Genomic DNA, 22,361 nt, shown 5'->3' with positions numbered 1-22,361 from the left:
CTCAGACAAAATGATTTTATATAATTAGGTTAAGAATTATGTTAATTGCAAAATAAAAAAAAGATTTTAAAAATACATACATGATGACTTGTATATATTTTTTTATTCTAATAATAATTTTAAACTTATTTGATACTGACCTATGACAGACATTCTGTGACATGACCTGACATGTTCTGAATTTACATGATCTTGCTGATTTAACAGTAAAACAGTTCAGCACACAGATAAAGACTAAGCTGTAATGCAGGCAAACATATTTTACAAATGCTTATAGATCAATAAAATTGTTAAAAATGCTTTTTCACAAAGTGCATAAAAATAAGGCACGTTGATATTCTGATGACATTTTTTTACAAGCACATTTTACCAATTTCAAATCACATCAATCTTAGTAAATACTATAGATCTGGTATTTCATGATTTATGAGTGATATATATATAATTGTCCTCGAAGGCTGGAAGTGAAAAGCTCATTTTCAGGAGTGCTGAATTTTTTGGCATGTCTTCTTGTCATGCATTGGTCATAGAGCTCATTGTAGCGATGCTTCAGGTGTTGAAATAGATTTGTTATACATTATACAGGTTCACTGTTTGCAGAGTGTATACAGTATGTGTATGTGGTGAAGACGCAGCATCGAGAGCATGTTATTGTAACGCAAAAACACATTAAAATAATGCGCGAGCATGAATCTCTCCGCTTGCATGCACATTTCCTTTACTTTGTCAAAAAACGCATCCTCTGATACATGCTACTTTTGCTCGGAGAGCGTGCGCGCACTTAAAACCCGTTTCCTCTGCTCAAACTGTGTCCTGTGCACTCACAACTCTCTCTATGCTCATGCACTAGATATTCATTCTTTTCACACCTTTCTACTTCTAACCTTTTCTGTTCACATCTTTTACCATGTGCAGTGTGAATGCTCTGATCAATTAACATGGGCTCTGAAAAAAATATGCATTACAGATAGAGCTTGTGAACCTGGCCTTGCATAGGCATATGCACAGTCTGTCCTGTTCTCGTGCTCCATTTAGGAACGCTTCATTCGGACTGGTTCAGATAGCAACACCAAACATGCAGTGTGTAATACCTATCATGGCCACCACCAGATGGAGCTATAGGATTACTTTTAAATAATTGTTTTAGAAACGTGTATAAAGCATTTAAATCATTTATAAAAATCTTTCAAAGTAAAATAATATGTATTTTAAAAAGCTAATGAATTTTACTGGTAATATAGTTTTATATAATAATTTCAGAAATGTTTATAGATCAATAAAATTATTTTTAAAAATGGTTATAGATCATGAAAAGTGCGAATAAGCTCTCTTTGGTTTACATTAGTTAATGCATTAACTAACATAAACTAACAATGAACAATCTATTTTTCAGATCATTTATTAATCTTTTTTTATGTTAGTTATTCCTATCATTAAAAAATATTATTGTTTATGTTATTTCACAGTACATAAACTAATCTTAAAATAAAAATTTAATAAAAAAAATATTATTAATAATGTATTAAAATATTTTAACTAAGCTTTAATTAACATTTATACAAACACTTATATTGAAAGAGACTGAAATGGAAGTAATTTTTACTTTTAAAAAACGCTTGTAAGACACAGTTAACAAATGCAGTGAGCAGATGAATGGACAGAACAAAAAAGATATATAGTGCCCTCTATTGGCAACAGGAAGTGACATATTTTACGCTGCAACAAACTACTCCTAGAAATTTTTTGACATTAATATCTTTTTTTTGGTCAGTCTATCTTGAGTTTTTGTTAAAGGTTGTGTCCATGGCGCCATGACAAAACTGATGTCTCGCCATAGGAGGAGAAGTTGTTGTAACTCAGGCATAAAATATTCGATCTTCCCCAAACTTCAAATGTTCGATAAGAGTCTTGGCCTGAACACATCTGAAGGAAAATATTCCATTATAATGATAGCGCCACCTGCTGGCAAAAGGAAGATTGGCACATATAAATGACTTTGACATATTCCGCTTATATTTACGACTTTAAATGCATATTTATCGCCGTTCGCCTTTTTTACTAAAGTCGCTTGCTGGTGGTGAGCCCGGGTGCGAGGGACCGATCATCGCTGCTTGCAGCTTTAATTAGGGCCCGAGCACCGATGGTGTGAGGACCCTCTTGGAATTGCTCCGTTTATTATTATTATTATTAGGGCCCGAGCACCGATGGTGTGAGGACCCTATTGGAATTGCTCCGTTTATTATTATTATTATTCCGCTTCTCCAAAATGAATCGCATTTTTGAGGGCCTAAACATGCTCAAAAAGTCACCAAATTTTGCACACGCCTCCGAACTGGCGAAAATTTACGTCTGATATGGGTTTCAGAAGTGGGCGTGGTAAAATGGCTCGACAGCGCCACCTATGCACGTTCAGCGGTGTGCGCCTCGAGCTACATTTCACGTACATGTATGAAAATCGGTACACACATGTAACACATCAATACCTACAAAAAAGACTCTTGGAGCAAAATTCTAAACCCAACAGGAAGTCGGTTATTTTTAATATTATGAGCAAATTTTGTGTCATTTTTGCCATTTCCATGCGTTGTATTTTAACGAACTCCTCCTAGAGATTTCTTCAAATCAACACCAAATTTGGTGTGCCTAATCTAAAGGCCTTTGCGATGATAAATTGCGAAGATTTTGAGTTTCCGTTGAAGGGCGTGTCCGTGGCGGCCTGGCGAATTTCGATGACTCGCCATGAAAAATGAAGTTGCTATAACTCAGACATACAATGTCCAATCTGCCCCAAACTTCACATGGTTGATAAGACTCTGGAACAGAATATATTGACATGCCCATATGCAGTTATAGTCATAGCGCCACCTATTGGCAACAGGAAGTGACATATTTTATGCTGCGAAGAACTACTCCTAGAAATTTTATGACATCAATGTCTTTTTTGTGGTCAGTCTAATCTAAAGGCCTGTGTGATGTTAAGTTGTGAAGATCTTGAGTTTTCGTTAAAAGGCGTGTCCATGGCGCCGTCACGAAGTTCGATGTCTCGCCATGGGAATAAAAGATGTTATAACTCAGGCATAAAATGTCCGATCTTCCCCAAACTGCACATGTGTGATAAGAGTCCTGGCCTGAACACATCTGAAGGCCACAATTCCATCAGTTGTGGCAAAATGGCTCGATAGCGCCACCTATACACTTTCAACAGAGTGCGCCTCGAGCTATGTTTCACGTACATGTACATAAATCGGTATACACATGTAACACACCAATACCTACAAAAAAGTCTCTTGGCACGAAATCCGAATCCCAACAGGAAGTCGGTTATTTAGAATTTTCTCTGCAAAATTGGCGTTGTTTTTGCCATTTTCAGGGGTTGTACTTTAACGAACTCCTCCTAGAGATTTATTCAGATCAACAACAAACTTGGTCAGTGTAATCTTAGGCCCTTTGCGATGTTAAATTGCAAAGATTTTGAGGTTTCGTTAAAGGGCGTGTCCATGGCGGCCTGACAAATTTCGATGTTTCGCCATGAAAAAAGAAGTTGCTGTTACTCAGACTTACAATGTCCAATCTGCCCCAAACTTCACATGTTAGATAAGACTTCTGCCCTTAACAGATCTACATGCCCATATTCAGTTATAGTCATAGCGCCACCTGCTGGCAACAGGAAGTGACATATTGTATGCTGTGACAAACTACTCCTAGAATTTTTTTGAGATTAATGTATTTCTTGTAGTCAGTCTAATCTAAAGGCCTGTGCAATGTTAACTTGTGGAGATCTTGAGTTTTTGTTAAAGGGCATGTCCATGGCGTCATGACAAATTTTGATGTCTCACCACAGCAAGCGAAGTTGTTGTAACTCAGGCATAATTTGTTCGATCTTCCCCAAACTTCACATGTTCGATAAGAGTCCTGCCCTGAACACATCTGAAGGCCAATAGTCCATTATAATGAGAGCACCACCTACTGGCAACACAAAGATTGGCACAAATATGGAGTAAACTTTGATATATTCCACTTATATTTATGAGTTTAAATGCATGTTTCTCACCGTTCACCTATTTACTAAAGCCACTCGCTGCCGGTGAGCCCGGGTGCGAGGGCCCGTTCATCGCTGCTTGCAGCTTTAATTAGGGCCCGAGCACCGAGGTGCGAGGACCCTCTTGTATCTGCTTTGTTTATTATTATTATTATTCTTCTTCTTCTTCTTCTCCCGAATGAATCGAATTTTTGAGGGCTTTAACATGCTCAAAAAGTCATGAAACTTTGCACACGCGTCAAACCTGGTGAAAATTTTCGTCTGATATAGGATTCAGAAGAGGGTGTGGCAAAATGGCTCGACAGCGCCACCTATACCAAGAAAATCAACAGCCTTCCAGCTATGTTTCACGTACATGCACGAAAATTGGCACACATATGTAACACACCAATAGCTACAAAAAAGACTCTTGGAGCGAAATTCTAAACCCAACAGGAAGTCGGTTATTTTTAATATTATGAGCATATTTTGTGTAATTTTTGTCATTTCCATGTGTTGTATTTTAACGAACTCCTCCTAGAGAGTTCTTCAAATCAACACCAAATTTGGTATGCCTAATCTAAAGGCCTTTGCGATGTTAAATTGCGAAGATCCTGACTTTTCGTTGAAGGGCGTGTCCGTGGCGGCCTGGCGAATTTCGATGATTCGCCATGAAAAATGAAGTTGCTATAACTCACACATACAATGACCAATCTGCCCCAAACTTCACATGTTTGATGAGACTCCGAACCTGAACAGATTGACATGCCCATATTCAGTTATAGTCATAGCGCCACCTATTGGCAACAGGAAGTGACATATTTTACGCTGCGACGAACTACTCCTAGAAATTTTATGACATCAATGTCTTTTTTGTGGTCAGTCTAATCTAAAGGCCTGTGCGATGTTCAGTTGTGAAGATCTTGAGTTTTCGTTAAAAGGCTTGTTCATGGCGCCGCGACGAAGTTCGATGTCTCGCCATGCGAATAAAAGATGTTATAACTCAGGCATAAGATGTCCGATCTTCCCCAAACTTCACATGTGTGATAAGAGTCCTGGCCTGAACACATCTGAAGGCCAAAATTCCATCAGGTGTGGCAGAATGGCTCTATAGCGCCACCTATACACTTTCAACGGAGTGCGCCTCGAGCTATGTTTCACGTACATGTACAAAAATTGGTACACACATGTAACACTCCAATACCTACAAAAAAGTATCTTGGTACGAAATCCGGATCCCAACAGGAAGTCGGTTATTTTGAATTTTCCCTTCAAAATTGCTGTTGTTTTTGCCATTTTCAGGGGTTGTACTTTAACGAACTCCTCCTAGAGATTTATTCAGATCAACACCAAACTTGGTCAGTGTAATCTAAAGCCCTTTGCGATAATAAATTGCGAAGGACTTGAGGTTTCGTTAAAGGGTGGGTCCATGGCGGCCTGACAAATTTCGATGTTTCGCCATGAAAAAGGAAGTTGCTGTAACTCAGACATACAATGCCCAATCTGCCCCAAACTTCACATGTTGGATAAGACTCTTGACCTGAACAGATCTACATGCCAATATTCAGTTATAGTCATAGCGCCACCTATTGGCAACAGGAAGTTACATATTTTACACTGCGATAAACTACTCCTAGAAATTTTATGACATCAGTGTCTTTTTTGTGATCAGTCTAATCTAAAGACCTGTGTGATGTTCAGTTGTGAAGATCTTGAGTTTTTGTTAAAAGGTGTGTCCATGGCGCCGTGATGAAGTTCGATGTCTCGCCATGGGGATAAAAGATGTTATAACTCAGGCATAAAATGTCCGATCTTGCCCAAACTTAACTTGTGTGATAAGGGTCCTGGCCTAAACAGATCTGAAGGCCAATATTCCATCGAGTGTGGCAAAATGGCTTGATAGCGCCACCTATACACTTTCAACGGAGTGCGTATACACTTTAAACGGAGTGCGCCTCGAGCTATGTTTCACGTACATGTACAAAAATCGGTACACACATGTAACACACCAATATCTACGAAAAAGTCTCTTGGTACGAAATCCGAATCCCAACAGGAAGTCAGTTATTTCGAATTTTCTCTGCAAAATTAGTGTTGTTTTGGCCATATTCAGGGGTTGGACTTTAACGAACTCCTCCTAGAGATTTATTCAGATCAACACCAAACTTGGTCAGTGTTATCTAAAGCCTTTTGCGATCTTAAATTGCGAAGATCTTGAGGTTTCGTTGAAGGGCGTGTCCATGGCGGCCTGACAAATTTCGATGTTTCGCCATGAAATAGGATGTTGTTGTAACTCAGGCATAAAATGTCCAATCCTCCCCAAACCTCACATGTTCGACAAAAGTCCTGCCCTGAACACATCTGAAGGCCAATATTCCACTATAATGATAGCGCCACCTGCTGGCAACAGGAAGATTGGCACATATGTGGAATAAACATTGATATATTCTACTTATATTTATGAGTTTAAACGCATATTTCTCACCGTTCACCTATTAACTAAAGCCACTCGCTGCCGGTGAGCCCGGGTGCGAGGGCCCGTTCATCGCTGCTTGCAGCTTTAATTATTATTATTATTCTTCTTCTCCAAAATGAATCGGATTTTTGAGGGCCTAAACATGCTCGAAAAGTCATGAAACTTTGCACACACCTCAGAACTGGCGAAAATTTACGTCTGATATGGGTTTCAGAAGTGGGTGTGGCAAAATGGCTCAACAGCGCCACCTATACACGTTCAACGGTGTGCGCCTCGAGCTACGTTTCATGTACATGTATGAAAATCGGTATACTCATGTAACTCTCCAATACCTACAAAAAAGTCTCTTGGAGCAAAATCCGAAACCCAACAGGAAGTCGGTTATTACTAATATTATGAGCAAATTTTGTGTCATTTTTGTCATTTCCATGCGTTGTATTTTAACGAACTCCTCCTAGAGATTCATTCAGATCAACACCAAATTTGGTATGGCTAATCTGAAGGCCTTTGCGATGTTAAATTGCGAAGCTTTTGAGTTTTCGTTAATGGGCGTGTCCGTGGCGGCCTGGCGAATTTCGATGACTCGCCATGAAACAGGAAAATGCTATAACTCAGACATACAATGACCAGTCTGCCCCAAACTTCACATGTTTGATGAGACTCCTGACCTGAACAGATTGACATGCCCATATTCAGTTATAGTCATAGCGCCACCTATTGGCAACAGGAAGTGACATATTTTACACTGCGATTAACTACTCCTAGAAATTTTATGACATCAATGTATTTTTTGTGGTCAGTCTAATCTAAAGGCCTGTGCGATGTTAAGTTGTGAAGATCTTGAGTTTTCGTTAAAAGGCGTGTCCATGGCGCCGTCGCGAAGTTCGATGTCTCGCCATGGGAATAAAATATGTTATAACTCAGGCATAAAATGTCCGATCTTCCCCAAACTGCACATGTGTGATAAGAGTCCTGGCCTGAACACATCTGAAGGCCAAAATTCCATCAGGTGTGGCAAAATGGCTCGATAGCGCCACCTATACACTTTCAACAGAGTGCGCCTCGAGCTATGTTTCACATACATGTACAAAAATCGGTATACATATGTAACACACCAATACCTACAAAAAAGTCTCTTGGTACAAAATCCGAATCCCAACAGGAAGTCGGTTATTTAGAATTTTCTCTGCAAAATTGGCGTTGTTTTTGCCATTTTCAGGGGTTGTACTTTAACGAACTCCTCCTAGAGATTTATTCAGATCAACACCAAACTTGGTAAGTTAAATCTAAAGGCCTTTGCGATGTTAAATTGTGAAGATCTTGAGGTTTTGTTAAAGGGCGTGACCATGGCGGCCTGGCAAATTTCGATGTTTCGCCATGAAAAAGGAGGTTGCTGTAACTCGGACATACAATGTCCAATCTGCCCCAAACTTCACATGTTAGATAAGACTTCTGCACTTAACAGATCTACATGCCCATATTCAGTTATAGTCATAGCGCCACCTGCTGGCAACAGGAAGTCACATGTTTTACACTGCGACAAACTACTCCTAGAAATCTTTTGACATTAATGTATTTTTTGTGGTCAGTCTAATCTAAAGGTCTGTGCAATGTTAAATTGTGGAGAACTTGAGTTTTTGTTAAAGGACGTGTCCATGGCACCATGACAAAATTTGATGTCTCGTCACAGCAAGAGAAGTTGTTGTAACTCAGGCATAAAATGTTCGATCTCCCCCAAACTTCACATGTTAGATAAGAATTCTGCCCTGAACACATCTGAAGGCCAATATTCCATTATAATGATAGCGCCACCTGCTGGCAACAGGAGGACTGGTACAAATAAATGACTTTGACATATTCCACTTATTTTTAAGACTTTAAATGCATATTTCTCACCGTTCACCTTTTTACTAAAGCCAAACGATGGCGGTGAGCCCGGGTGCGAGGGCCCGTTCATCGCTGCTTGCAGCTTTAATTTTTTTTTTTTTTTTTTTAATCTTTATTCTTCTAATTTTTTTCTAGGGTTTCGGGGGCTTTTGGGGTCCTTAACATGCTCAAAAACTCTTGAAAATTGGCACACAGCTTGGAACCTGCGGCAATTAGGGCCGGGCAGAGTCTGATACACGGGCATGGCACAGGGGCTCTACAGCGCCCCCTGTAGTACTGAGGGCCATATATCATGCATACTTGCACGTATACATATGAAACTTAGTACATATATATAACTCATCAAGCCAAACAACTTTCACACTGCATGTCATAAGCTCCGCCCAACAGGAAGTTGGCTATTTAGGGTTTTATGAAAAACACATGCTCTGAAATTTGATATACTCCTCTGAGAAACTCCACCCGTTCACCACAAAACTCGGTGAACACAATCTCAAGACATTGGGGATGCTAAATTGCGAAGAGATTTTTGATATCTCGAACGGTTTGCCCGTGGCGAGGCGTTGAAATTATGGCGAGAAATGAGAAACAGGAAATGTATAATAACATCCACATACATTTGCTGAATTTGATCAAACTTCATTGGTTTGTTCGTTGTATGATACCGATCGTATATATGTGACTATTAGTAGTCAAAGTTATAGCGCCACCAACTAACACGCTAGATATTCATTCTTTTCACACCTTTCTACTTCTAACCTTTTCTGTTCACATCTTTTATCATGTGCAGTGTGAATGCTCTGATCCATTAACATGGGCTCTGAAAAAAATATGCATTACAGATAGAGCTTGTGGACCTGGCCTTGCATAGGCATATGCAGTCTGTCCTGTTCTCGTGCTCCATTTAAGAACGCTTCATTCAGACTGGTTCAGACAGCAACACCAAACGTGCAGTGTGTAATACCTATCATGGCCACCACCAGATGGAGCTATAGGATTACTTTTAAATAATTGTTTTAGAAACGTGTATACAGCATTTAAATCATTTATAAAAATCTTTCAAAGCAAAATAATATGTATTTTAAAAAGCTAATGAATTTTACTGGTAATATAGTTTTATATAATAATTTCAGAAATGTTTATAGATCAATAAAAGTATTTTTAAAAATGGTTATAGATCATGAAAAGTGTTTTGCAACAATTTATAATACGCTATTACGTTTACAGTTAATGCATTAACTAACATGAACTAACAACGAACAATCTAATTTTCAGATCATTTCTTAATCTTTTTTTTATGTTAGTTATTCCTATCATTAAAAATATTATTGTTTATGTTATTTCACAGTACATAAACTAATCTTAAAATAAAAATGTAATTAAAAAAAAATATTATTAATCATGTATTCAAATATTTTAACTAAGCTTTAATTAACATTTATATAAACACTTATATTGAAAGAGACTGAAATGGAAGTAATTTTTACTTTTAAAAACCGCTTGTAAGACACAGTTAACAAATGCAGTGAGCAGATGAAAGGACAGAACAACAAAGATATATAGTGCCCCCTATTGGCAACAGGAAGTGTCATATTTTACGCTGCAACAAACTACTCCTAGAAATTTTTTGACATTTAATATATATTTTTTTGTCAGTCTATCTTTTTTTAAGTTTTTGTTAAAGGTCGTGTCCATGGCGCCATGACAAAATTGATGTCTCGCTATAGGAAGAGAAGTTGTTGTAATATTCAATCTTCCCCAAACTTCAAATGTTCGATAAGAGTCTTGGCCTGAACACATCTGAAGGAAAACATTCCATTATAATGATTACGCCACCTGCTGGCAAAAGGAAGATTGGCACATATATATGAATTTGACATATTCCACTTATATTTGCAACTTTAAATGCATATTTCTCGCCATTCGGCTTTTTTACTAAAGCAACTTGCTGGCGGTGAGCCCGGGGGCGAGGGCCCGATCATCGCTGCTTGCAGCTTTAATTATTAGGGCTCAAGCCTGGAGGGCGAGAGCCCTATTGTTTTCCTTAGGATTATTTGTTATTATTATTATTTATTATTATTTTTTTTTTCCAAGGTTTCGGGGGCTTTTGGGGCCCTTAACATGCTTAAAAAGTCTTGAAAATTGGCACACACATTGGATCCTGCGGCCATTAGGGCCGGGCAGAGACTGATACACGGGCGTGGCACAGGGGCTCTACAGCGCCCCCTGGAATACTGAGGGCCATATATCATACATACTTGCACGTAGACACACGAAACTCGGTACACATGTAGATCTCATCAAACCAAACAACTTTCAAAAGTTGGCTATTTAGGGTTTATTATTCATATTTGTCGTCAAAGTTGTGGGGGCTTTTGGAGTCCTTAAGATACTCAAAAACTCTAGAAAATTTGCACACACCTTTGGATCTGTGGCCTTTAGGAGCCTGCAGAGGTTGGGACCCGGGCGTGGCACAGGGGCTCTACGCCCCCTGGAACACAGTCATAAATGTTGATGTATAGCTCACACATACTTGCACGTATTAATATGAAACTCAGTACACATATAGATCTCTTTGTGCAGAACAACTTGCGTATTGCATGTCATAGGCTCCGCCCAACAGGAAGTCAGCTATTTAGAGTTATGTAAAAAGCGCATGCTCTGGAATTTGATATACTTGTCATAGGTTTTTTACTCGATTGCCACCAAACTCGGTCAACATGATCTCAAGTCATTAGGGATGAAAAATTGCCAGGGGATTTTTGATATCTCGAACGGTTTGCTCGTAGCAAGGCGTTGAATTTATGGCGAGAATTGAGAAACAGGAAGTGTCTAATACCATCCACATACATTTCCTAATTTTAATCAAACTTCATCAGATTATTCATTGTATGATGTCAATCACATATATGTGACTATTAGGAGTCAAAGTTATAGCGCCACCAACTGGCAGCAGGAAGTGTGTCATTTTCAAAATGCTTTGAATTCAGCATCTTATTTTTACTCTATTTGCTTCAAACTTAATCAGAATAATGTTAAAACACAGCCGATATACCCTTACGAAAATTAACCATGGTTTTACTACAAATAAAACCAAAAAACCATGGTTACTGTAGTTAAACCATGGTAACCACAAATTAACCATGGTTTTGCTATATTAACCATAGTTTAACCATGGTATTTGTAGTAAATCTGTGGTTTTACAAATGGCAGTCAATACGCCAAAAAACCATGGGTTACTACAGTTTTACTATAATAAAACCATGGTTCTTTTTCGTAAGGGTAAATCTGCAAGGGGGATATTGATATCTAAAAATATTGTTGCCGTGGCAACATGTCAAACTGGAATACTTCTCAGGTGATTTTGAGGCATATAACATGCTTAGAATTTCATCAAACTCAGAACACATATCAGTATTAGTGACAGCTAGACACTGGCAAAAGTTCATAAGAGGGCGTGGAAGAGGCACTCTATAGCGCCACCTTTTGTCAAAAGTGGGGGGGGGGGGTGTTAGTTTTAGCTACAGACACCAAACTCAGTGCAAAAATTGTTCTTATCAAGACGGACAACTTTCTAATTCACAGTCACCAGCTACGACCAACAGGATGTCGGCTATTTTGATTTGAATGTGGATTTTTTTTACATTTAGCTGTAAATTAATGCATACTGCTCAGAGGAGAGTAACACTATACACACCAAACTTTGTCTACATGTTAAAAAAACATTGAGGAACTTAAATTGTGAATGGGTTTTGGATAGCTTGGATGGTGTTGTCGTGGTGATTTTTTTTAAATGACAGTAAAAATGGAATTATTAATTTTCCTGCATTTTTTAATTCCAAACACTTCAAAACCTTTTTTCATACAGAAAAAAAGTCATTCTGAGGAAATATGCATAGTTTCATGACTTTACAACACTGTATGGATAACAGAAAATTAAAAAACTGTCAGACATCTCATCTCACTCTGTCCCTCTGTTTGAGTGTGTGTGCCTAGACTTCCATTGTTTGAGAGAAATAGCGCCCTTAGGTGCAATTCCCGGACTAAAAAAGGGAGGAGACTCTCTTTTGGTTTCACTTTTAAATCGGTTAAAATACAAATAAATACTTGGATTTAATTCACACTGACAAGCTAAACCAACATATATGATTATTACCAGGTCAGGGCTCATTAATAATTGATGTGTGGTCAGTGATGCGTTAGAAACAGGAGAGATGAATCACTGCTCTGAGCAGGAGCGTGTGGAATGATGAGCTCAGAAAAAACGAGTTTATTCTTTTTTATAGCTATTAAAAATAAAGTATTGCAGCGATATCACACAATTCACCAATTAGAACACACCAAGAGCTAAATTCAGATGTTTTTGAACTGTTTGTGTGAAAATGAAATATTTGCAGCTGCCTATCTGAAACAGGGCCGTGCAGAGACCTTTGGAGGGGCAGGTGCTCAGAGTATAAAAGGGGCACATGGAACAAGGTTTAAATAGCGCGGTTCAAAATAGCAATACAGCAATATATTGTGATGCATTCCTTGCAGATTTGCGTATTGATATGGATGATTATGTATTGATACGGCAGCAAATGCTGTGATGCAGTTTTGAAAAAGAAAAAGATTAGAAGAGACCATTTTAAGTTTAAAAGTAAAAAAATAAAAATTATTTCCACCTAATAATAGCTCTGGGATTAGAAACTGAAATGTCTTAAATTGTCCCAACCTGATGGCTTTTTCTTCTTTGTTCAACAGAATAATTAAGAACAGCTGTTATAGTAAAAACTATAGAAAACACTTGTGCCTCTACATTTTCCTCTTTCTCACCAGCCTCTGTCTCCTGGCTTACTTACCTGCTCTTTCTGTGTCACTTGTGCGTCTACATTTGCCTCTTTTTCTTACTCTATCTCCATCTCCTCATCTGATCTATTACTTTCCAGTCCCTGTCCATCTAGGAACAAGGCACAATCTACTATTTCATTATCAATCTATTATTTTAACCACCACTACTATTCTTGCACCTAATTAATAAGTCCACCTTAAATATTGATACAAAACAATAAACAACTGAGTCATGCTATGAAAGCACTGTATAACTTATATAGGCTTATGTTTTATTTATTTTTCCTTTTTATTCAAAACAATTCCAAACATGCTTAAAATATCAGGAAATATCTCGATTCTCAAACGTATAAGTAAACGCGTTTTGTACGTTTATAGATTGTTATTTGATCAATAAATGGAAAGGTAGTGTAATCTATTAACTACACATAAAACCCAGACTTTTTACTTAAGTGTCCTATCATGCCATAAAATATTTTTAATACGACTGAATTTGTATTTAATGTAAATTAGAATTACAATATTGTAAGTTACTTATTTTAACACTTCATTTTACAGAGAGTAAAGAACATTATCAAATAACATTTTCATTCAGTCTAGCCAGAGTTCAGGCACTCTCAAAAACTCCCATTAAAATCACTGAAGCACTTTATATTACATTATAAACATCAGGATTTTTGTTTTTGTTTTTACTCTCTCTCTCTCTCTCTCTCTGAAGAAAGAATTCGCTAAATAATTCAGTCAGCGAGCAAGTGAACAAAAACAGCGCGTTTCATGATGACTCTTCTGCACGTATCCGATTGGCCATTGCATTCGCGCAACAGAACCGTTGATTGGTTTTCATGAAGCGTTGTACGAACGTCTCTGGCTCAGCGCCAGCCGGCGAACACAGATTTGAATTTAGCAGCTGATGCTGTGCACTGAACGATCTAATCACAACAGTGTGATTATATCAAATATATAAAAAATATTATTCTGCTGTTTCTTTTTTCTTGTTTTTTTTTTTTGGTAGTTTGGAAGCTGCATTTAAAATCAACTTGGCTCAGAAATCTTTGAATGGGCATGACGCCTCTGCCCTCGATGCATGTGAAACGTTTCTCCCTCAAACAGCACGCTAACGTTACTCTACACTGCAGGCTACACGCCGCAATATAAACAACATATCTGCATGTTCTCACATCACGTCGTTCTTGTAAAATAATAATAAGTAAATAAATATCAAAATCACTTCGCTGAGAATGAAACACCACTTTCCAGCTTCCGCGGTGTTGAAAATATCCTCTGACAATTAAAAAATGCGTGTGCGGCGTGACGAATCGTCCTGGTCGGATGAGGAGGTCGTAGTCGTCAGGACAAAGGTCATCATGTTGGTCATCTTATTGACGGCTAAATTATTATTCAAAATTTTACTAATATTTAGATTGGGCATGAGCAGGCATTCACAAAAGGAAACGTTATGACAAAAAAAATAAAATTAGAGGAAATGTTGCTTTGACAAAAGGGCACTTTGGGCACCCAACGCAAACCCCCCCCCCCCCCCCCCCCCCCCTGCATGTGCCTGAACTGAAATCACCACCTCCGATCAGCGCGCACAGTGTCACAAGTTCAAAACAAACGAATTTATTCTTGTTTAAGAGCTTTTAAAATTAATTATTGCCATAAATGCACACAATACACCCATTATAACACAACAAGAGCTAAATGCAGTTGTTTGTGACCCGTTTATATGCGCAAGACTATTTGAAAACGTGACTGGCAGAATAACATATATCTCTCGAGATGCAGGATTCTGCCTTTCGTCGTACGAACGAACACATCAAGGACAAAATTATTTCAAAACACATAATAGCGTGGCGAATATAAACGAAAACAGCCACGTGAACATAAACTTTTGAGAAATAAATCTGAAGTGGATCTACTGGATTTTAATATTAAGTGACCGCATATACCAGCTGCTTCTGTCTTCAATTTTAATCTATATAAAAAATTAAACTCATTCATCTTGGCTGCTTTTTTAATGTGTACGTATTTATTTAATTAAATCAATTACATTTTATTTTACAATTGATTTGTCCATTTCTGCATCTAAACGCCTAAAAACCTAAAACATGCTCTATTGTACTATTGTTAGCAATTTCTTTATCGTCCAATTTATCTGGTGTACACACTTTTATTTTCATAATAAACTTGTTTGTTAGATTATAGACAGTTACAGTGGTCTATAATACATATTAACAGGTTTTATTCAAGCTGTTTAGAATGATGTAAATTAGATTAAATAAATAAATAAAAAACATTGGAAAAGAATAACTGTTGTACTTTTTTATACATTTTGTATAATTTCATAGTTTATGCATTATAATTATAAAAACAAATAAATTTAGCCACTCACATAGAAATCTTAGGCCTTATCCTTTTCTGACAGTTTTAGGGATTTTTTAAAATCCTAAAAAACCTTATTTGTGCTGCAAATAATAATTTCAAACTAATTTGATACTGACCTCTGACATCCTGTGACATGATATTTATTTGAATTTACATAATCTCATGGATGTAACAGTAAATCTGTTCAGCTCACAGAACAAGACTAAGCTGTCATGCAAGCAGAACTTTCACAAATGCTTGTAGGTCAATAAAATCATTACAAAACACTTACAAATCATTTAAGGGATTTGATAACACTGTAAAATAATGTCTAATTTGTTAACATTAGCAAATGCATTGATAACACTTTATAATAACTGCACTCATTAGTAAATAGTCAGTTCATGCTTTATAAAGCCTTGTCCCAAAATTAAAGGGGGGGTGAAATGCTATTTCATGCATACTGAGTTTTTTACACTGTTAAAGAGTTGGATTCCCATGCTAAACATGGACAAAGTTTCAAAAATTAAGTTCTACGTTTGAAGGAGTATTTTTGTTCCCAAAATACTCCTTCCGGTTTGTCACAAGTTTCGGAAAGTTTTTTTCGAGTATGGTTCTGTGTGACGTTAGATGGAGCGGAATTTCCTTATATGGGTCCTAGGGCACTTCTGCCGGAAGAGCATGCGCTCCCGTATAGCAGAGCACAGACATTCACTGATCAGAGCGATTCACTGATCAGAGTGAGAGCGTCGCGAAAAGTCACAAAAGAAGTGTGTTTTTGGTTGCCAGGGCAAGACAACCCTGCAAAGATTACCAAAAAAAAAAAAAAAAAAAACAGCATTAAGAATAACTTAATTAAAATAACAAGCAGAAGTATTGTGAACTGTATATTAAGAATAATTCTTTATAGGCTTTATGGACAGATACGTTTTGAGTGACTCTTGAAGGTTCAGCACCACATCCTCTTTTACCACTGTTTAAAGAATTAATCTTACCGAACAGGTGTGAATGAATTTTGGATAGCTTGAATGGTTTTGTCGTGGTGATTTTTTGAAATAACAGTAAAAAAAGTAACCAGTAAATGTATTTTATTTTTTTTAAGTGCAGCTTCTAAACACTTCAAAAAAATGTACACATAGAAGACAAGTCATTCTGAGGAAATATGCATAGTTTCATGACTATACAACACTATATTGATGATAGAAAATTAAAAAACTATCATACATCTGATGTCACTCTGTCCCTCTGTCACTGTGGGTAATGTGTGTGTGTGTGTGTGTGTGTGTGTGTGTGTGTTAAGTGAATTAGGTGTGAAACTATCAGGGAGCATTTAGTCTCCAGCGCCAACATTTTACAGAACTGCCACTATCCTGGAGTCTAAGAATTACAATGTGTCAGGTTCTGAGAGATCTAAGATTCCAAAAAAGTATTTAATTAGAATACCATGAAGTATTGTGAAATACTATATATTAAGACTTTATATATAGGCTTTATGAACAGATTAGAGTGACTCGTGAAGGACCAGCACCACCTCCTCTTGTCCGATGGTTTGAGGAATATATCTTCCAGAATCCGGGATTAAGATTTAGGAGCTCATTTTTATTCCACCTCCTTTCCTGAAAGTCTGTCTTGCAGAATTGACTAAAAATTAATCTTCACATTAATTCCTAATTATTTTGCAATTCTTTTTGTCAGTTCTTCTTGACCTGTTTTTTTCTTCTTCTTTTCTGACCTCATGACCCAGTCAGCATTTTTGTACAATGGTCAAGTCTTAATTTATCCATTTCTGTATTGCATTTGTGTTAGATATTTCTCATGGGTATTTCATAATTTTCGACTTTGAGTTAAAACAGTTTGAGTTAAAACTCTTTTTTAGCGCATTTCATCTGTAAAAGAAAACATGCCTAATAATTCTGCACACATGAATATAAGGAGTTTTTCTCTTCCAGCTTTCCTGGACTATTGTATAGCACTCATAAATGATTAAATAAAAAATAATGGTAGTTATTAAGATTGATATGGTTTGGAATTGGTGTAATGTACTTGGTAAAAAATCACAATAAAACAATGTTTTAATGTTTAAGTTTGGAATATTAACTGACATGAATGAATGCTATATAAATATTGTTCATGTTAACATAATGTTTATAAATGAAATCTTAATGTAAAGTGTTACTAAAAATATATATATTGCTCTGTGAATGTGATTTTAAAGTCTAGATGATTCGGATTAACCCTTTAACTGCCATATCCTTTAAAACCTCACTGCCAGAGGGATATTGTGAATGTATGTGCCTGCTGGGCACAGTTTACCTGATGCCACCGGGGTGGCGATGGCATTGGTGGCTTGAGCCCGCCATCGCTGCTTGCAGCTATATTTCTTCTTCTTCTTCTTCTTCTTCTTCTTCTTCTTCTTCTTCTTCTTCTTCTTCTTCTCCGTAATGAATCGCATTTTTGAGGGCCTAAAGATGCTCCAAAACTCACGAAACTTTGCACACGCATCAGGACTGGCGAAAATTTACATCTGATATAGGTTTCAGAAGTGGGTGTGGCAAAATAGCTTGATAGCGCCACCTGTTAAATTTCAACGGAGTGCGCCTCGAGCTGTGTTTCACGTACATTCATGAAAATCGGTACACACGTTACACACCATTACCTACAAAAAAGTCTCTTGGTACAAAATCCAAAACCCAACAGGAAGTAAGTTATTTTGAATTTCCTGTATGATTTTTGTGCAGTTTTTGCCATTTCCATGCCTCGTACTTTGACAAACTTCTCCTACAGTTTAAATTGGATTATCTTAAAATTTGGTGAGGGTCATCATAAGACCTTCGTGATGTTAAATTGTGAAGCTTTTGAGTTTTCGTCAAGGGGTGTGTCCCTGGCGGCCTGACAAATTTTGATGTTTCGCCGTGAAACGGGAAGTTGCTGTAACTCAGCCAAGCAATGTCCGATCTTCCCCAAACTTCACACATGTGATACACTGAAAAAAGTAATAAGTAAATTTACTTAATTTTTATTTGGCAAGTTTTTGCACAAGCATTTTTCAAGTAAATTTAACACATTTGGAAATTAAGTAAATCTACTTAACTAAGTTAAGTAAAAATAAATAAATAATAATAAGTACATTTTATTGAGTAAAATTTAATTAAATAATATTAAATTAATGCATTTAGCAGACACTTTTATCCAAAGCAATTTACAGTGCATTCAGATGACAATTTTCACCTATCATGTGTCTCCGGGGAATTGAACCCCCCAACCTTGCACTTGCTAATGCAATGTTCTACCACTGAGCTACAGGAACACTTCAAGATTTTGTGAAAAATAAGTGAAAATTTCACTTACTTACTTTTTTATTTTGGAAACGTTTTTACACTAACAAAAAACCCGAAACAGATATTCTAGAAATTTCTAAATGTAAAATATATATATTTTTTTCAAAACAGTTTTATCAAATGAGGGTAAATAAGTCTCTCACTTCTGTCCCTTTAAACCAGTTTACAGCAAAGACAGCACAAAGGACTGGATGCACATGATAATGTAACGGATATGCAGATCATGGGTTAAATTCAGACATGAAACCCTTTGTGCACCAAAAGTGCCTGGCCTTGAATTTTTTACGATACCCATGCGAGCTTCAAAGGAGACCTGAAAACCCCCCCAAATTCCTCAAACACACTGGAGACAAAGGAAACCTTTCGTAAAGTTCCTTACTTTTGTAAGTCCTTATTAATATGTAATTTTAATGTTTGTGTATTGCATAAAAATGGTTAATCCTGGGTAAATGGTTAAAGTGCTGACTTATAAGTGGAAATGTTCTCCTCAGCCTAACTCTTTCTCAAATAGTCATGTGTATGTAACCCCCACCTTTGCTGGTCGTAAAACTTTACGACCACCCTGGACAACAGGAGAGGAGAGAAGCCAAATCACTGGTTTCTTTTCCCCAATGCATTCTATGGAATGTATTCATTACCTTTTTGTTTTTATGTTTTATAAATGTATTACATATTCCTTTTTGGTACATTAGATGTTTCCCATATAAATTGGGACTATCTGCAATTTAGCAGTGTGTGTTAATCTTTAATGTGTGTAATTCTGCATTTAAAGGTACCTTCGTGTTTCTATCAGTTATATATATGTACTGTTTGGTGTTCTTCGAATCGTCATGCTGTGACAGATCCATTTATCTAGAGCAAAGTAATGAAAAATGTATTTTAATCTGGAATTACAAACTTGCTAGAACTCCCCGATGAATTCGGAGAAGCCCTAAATCATCAGGGGGTGGTCTCCACAGAGACAAAGGGACTTTTCCCTCCGCTGCAGATCGCGGACGTTCATTGGATGTTCCCTCGAAAAGGGGCGTGAACCATTTCAAGCTATAAGAATCGACCGAACAAGATCCGCCTACTCTTCTGCTCTTCTTACGCTGACTCCCTGCTCTCCTGCATCGACCAACGTTGCTTCCGCATGGCCTTGGGCCGCTCTCATAGCGCAGCCCCCCATCAGCACAGGGGCTGAGAGAAAAAGCCATTTTAATGGCTCCTTTGGAAGCTTTCGTTTTTGTTGTTTCTTTTCTTTTCTTTACTAAGTTTATTCAACTATTCGCCTCTCCACACAAGGAAGACGAATTCTGGAACATTGTTTGTTGAACCTTTCAAATACCGCGCGAGGACAGAACAAAGGACCACATGCTCCACTCTCACGCCAAGATCCAGCGCAGCGTGCACGCGCGTCACATGGCCTCCGGCACACGCCCGCTGTTTTCAAAAGGACAAGCGCACAAAGCGTCACAAAAAGACCACGCTCACGCGCTGAACCATGCAAGTATCAGTTTTCTCTATGGAGATTTAAATGCTGCTTTAAAGTGTTGCTATGATCTGATTGTTGTTGGCTTCCAAAAGTTACTGACTGTGATTTCCATACCTGAGCTCCTTATGCGATCTCATTCTATTTTTTTTCTCTCTCTCTCTCTCTCTCTCTTTTATTTGGATTCCGTTATGTCTTGTAAAGCTTACTGTTTGTATTGTCGTACGCATATTTACTCTGTGTGATTTGTAGTTTGATGTATTACTAGTTGATTTATTAAAAACCCATATACTGACGATTGGCTTGGACTCCAACCCACTTACATTACGAGTCACTGAGATGTCTGATCTTTAGCTACAAGCTTTAAATTTAGAAACTAAATTTATCATAAGGATAGGATAATGTTTTCATGGCCAGAGAATATTTATTTGCTGGACAAACCACTGTTTGATTTGCAGTAATTTACAGTAAGAGATATCACAATAATTGATATGAAGAATGGAATATTGACATATTAATGAGTAAGTTAAAGTGCCCTGTGATTATTTATTGGTATAGGCAATTGAGCTATTTTTCATGATCAATCAAATTTAATGTAACTGTCATCTGAGATATAAATTAATCATATTCCTGATTAATTATTCAAATTCCCTATATATCATTTGAGTTAATTATTCTGTAAAACTCATTGTTGCTACAATAAATATTCTGCAATTAAGAAAACAGACAAAAGAAATAGCACTGTAAAACCCAATAAGTAAACTTTACTCAAACCGTTTGAGTAAATAGATTGCCTTGATTTAAACCATGTAAGTTTTAAAACTTTGCATTTAAGTAATTAAGTGATTAACTAAGTGCTGATTGAGAATTAGTGATGAACAGCTGCTGTAAACAAACAGAATCACTGAAGAAAAGAGAAACACAAGAATTACTACAACTGACTTCAGACACAGACTTAGATGATATCAACTGAAATAAAATACATGAAATCTCTCAAGATCTGATTAAACAACCCCACAAACAGCATCACCAGCTCCACTTATTAATAACCAGACTGACTTTATTCTGTCAGACGTCTACAGAAGATCGTATTGAGAATTAAATAAGGTTTAGATGTTGATATTTGATTTAACAGAATTCGCCTACAAAAAATGACCCGTTTGGACTACAGCCCTCTAGTTCCTGTAGTAATGACGTCACTAAAACAGTTTTTTTGATTAACCACCGCCCACATGAATTCACAAACAGGGGGGCGTGGCCTTGTTGCGCTCCGACGGAGAAGAAGGAAGAGCTGTTTGTTTTTGTCGCCATGTCATTAAAACGCTGTTTTTTTTTATCTTGGAGTCCAATCCTCTGTGTTTGGGCTTCCCAGGAACGCTGTACTTTGACATTAATGATTATAATTTATGTTTAACTTGGTTCCCGAACATTATCATGCACATGTAAAACTATGTGCAGCTCATTTTGCTGAGGACAGCTTGCTGAGGACAACTTTCTCAATCTCAATCAGTTTAATGCCGGATTCGCACAAAGATTATTCTTGAAAGATGGAGCAGTTTGTCTGGAGAAGGCGTTGTTTATGGACCACAACTGGTAAGTGTATTTTATTATTTAAGTTGGTGCGTTTAACAGTTTCTGTAACTTATTACACAAAGGGCAACGCTGTTTAGCTTTGTTAACTACATGTTAGGGCTGTGCAAAAAGACGAATGCGGTTTTCATGCGCATTTCGTCAGTAAAAACACTCCTGTGACTATAAATACATCTCCAGCACGTGCGTTCTAGCCCAATCACGTTACCAGGAGGGCAGCCTGCTCTCAGCTGCTGTCGAATCACAACACAGGTACCGCTGGCCCAATCAGAACCCGTTACGTATTTCTGAAGGAGAGACTTCATAGAACAAGGAAGTCATCAGCCCGTTTTTGTGACCGTGAAAACAGCGGTATACAGATAAGTGAATTGTGTGAAGAATACTGTG

The sequence above is a fragment of the Carassius gibelio genome, chromosome B23 (assembly GCF_023724105.1).
Source record: "Carassius gibelio isolate Cgi1373 ecotype wild population from Czech Republic chromosome B23, carGib1.2-hapl.c, whole genome shotgun sequence".
In the NCBI taxonomy this organism is placed as follows: Eukaryota; Metazoa; Chordata; class Actinopteri; order Cypriniformes; family Cyprinidae; genus Carassius; species Carassius gibelio.
This window is presented reverse-complemented; position numbering follows the sequence as displayed.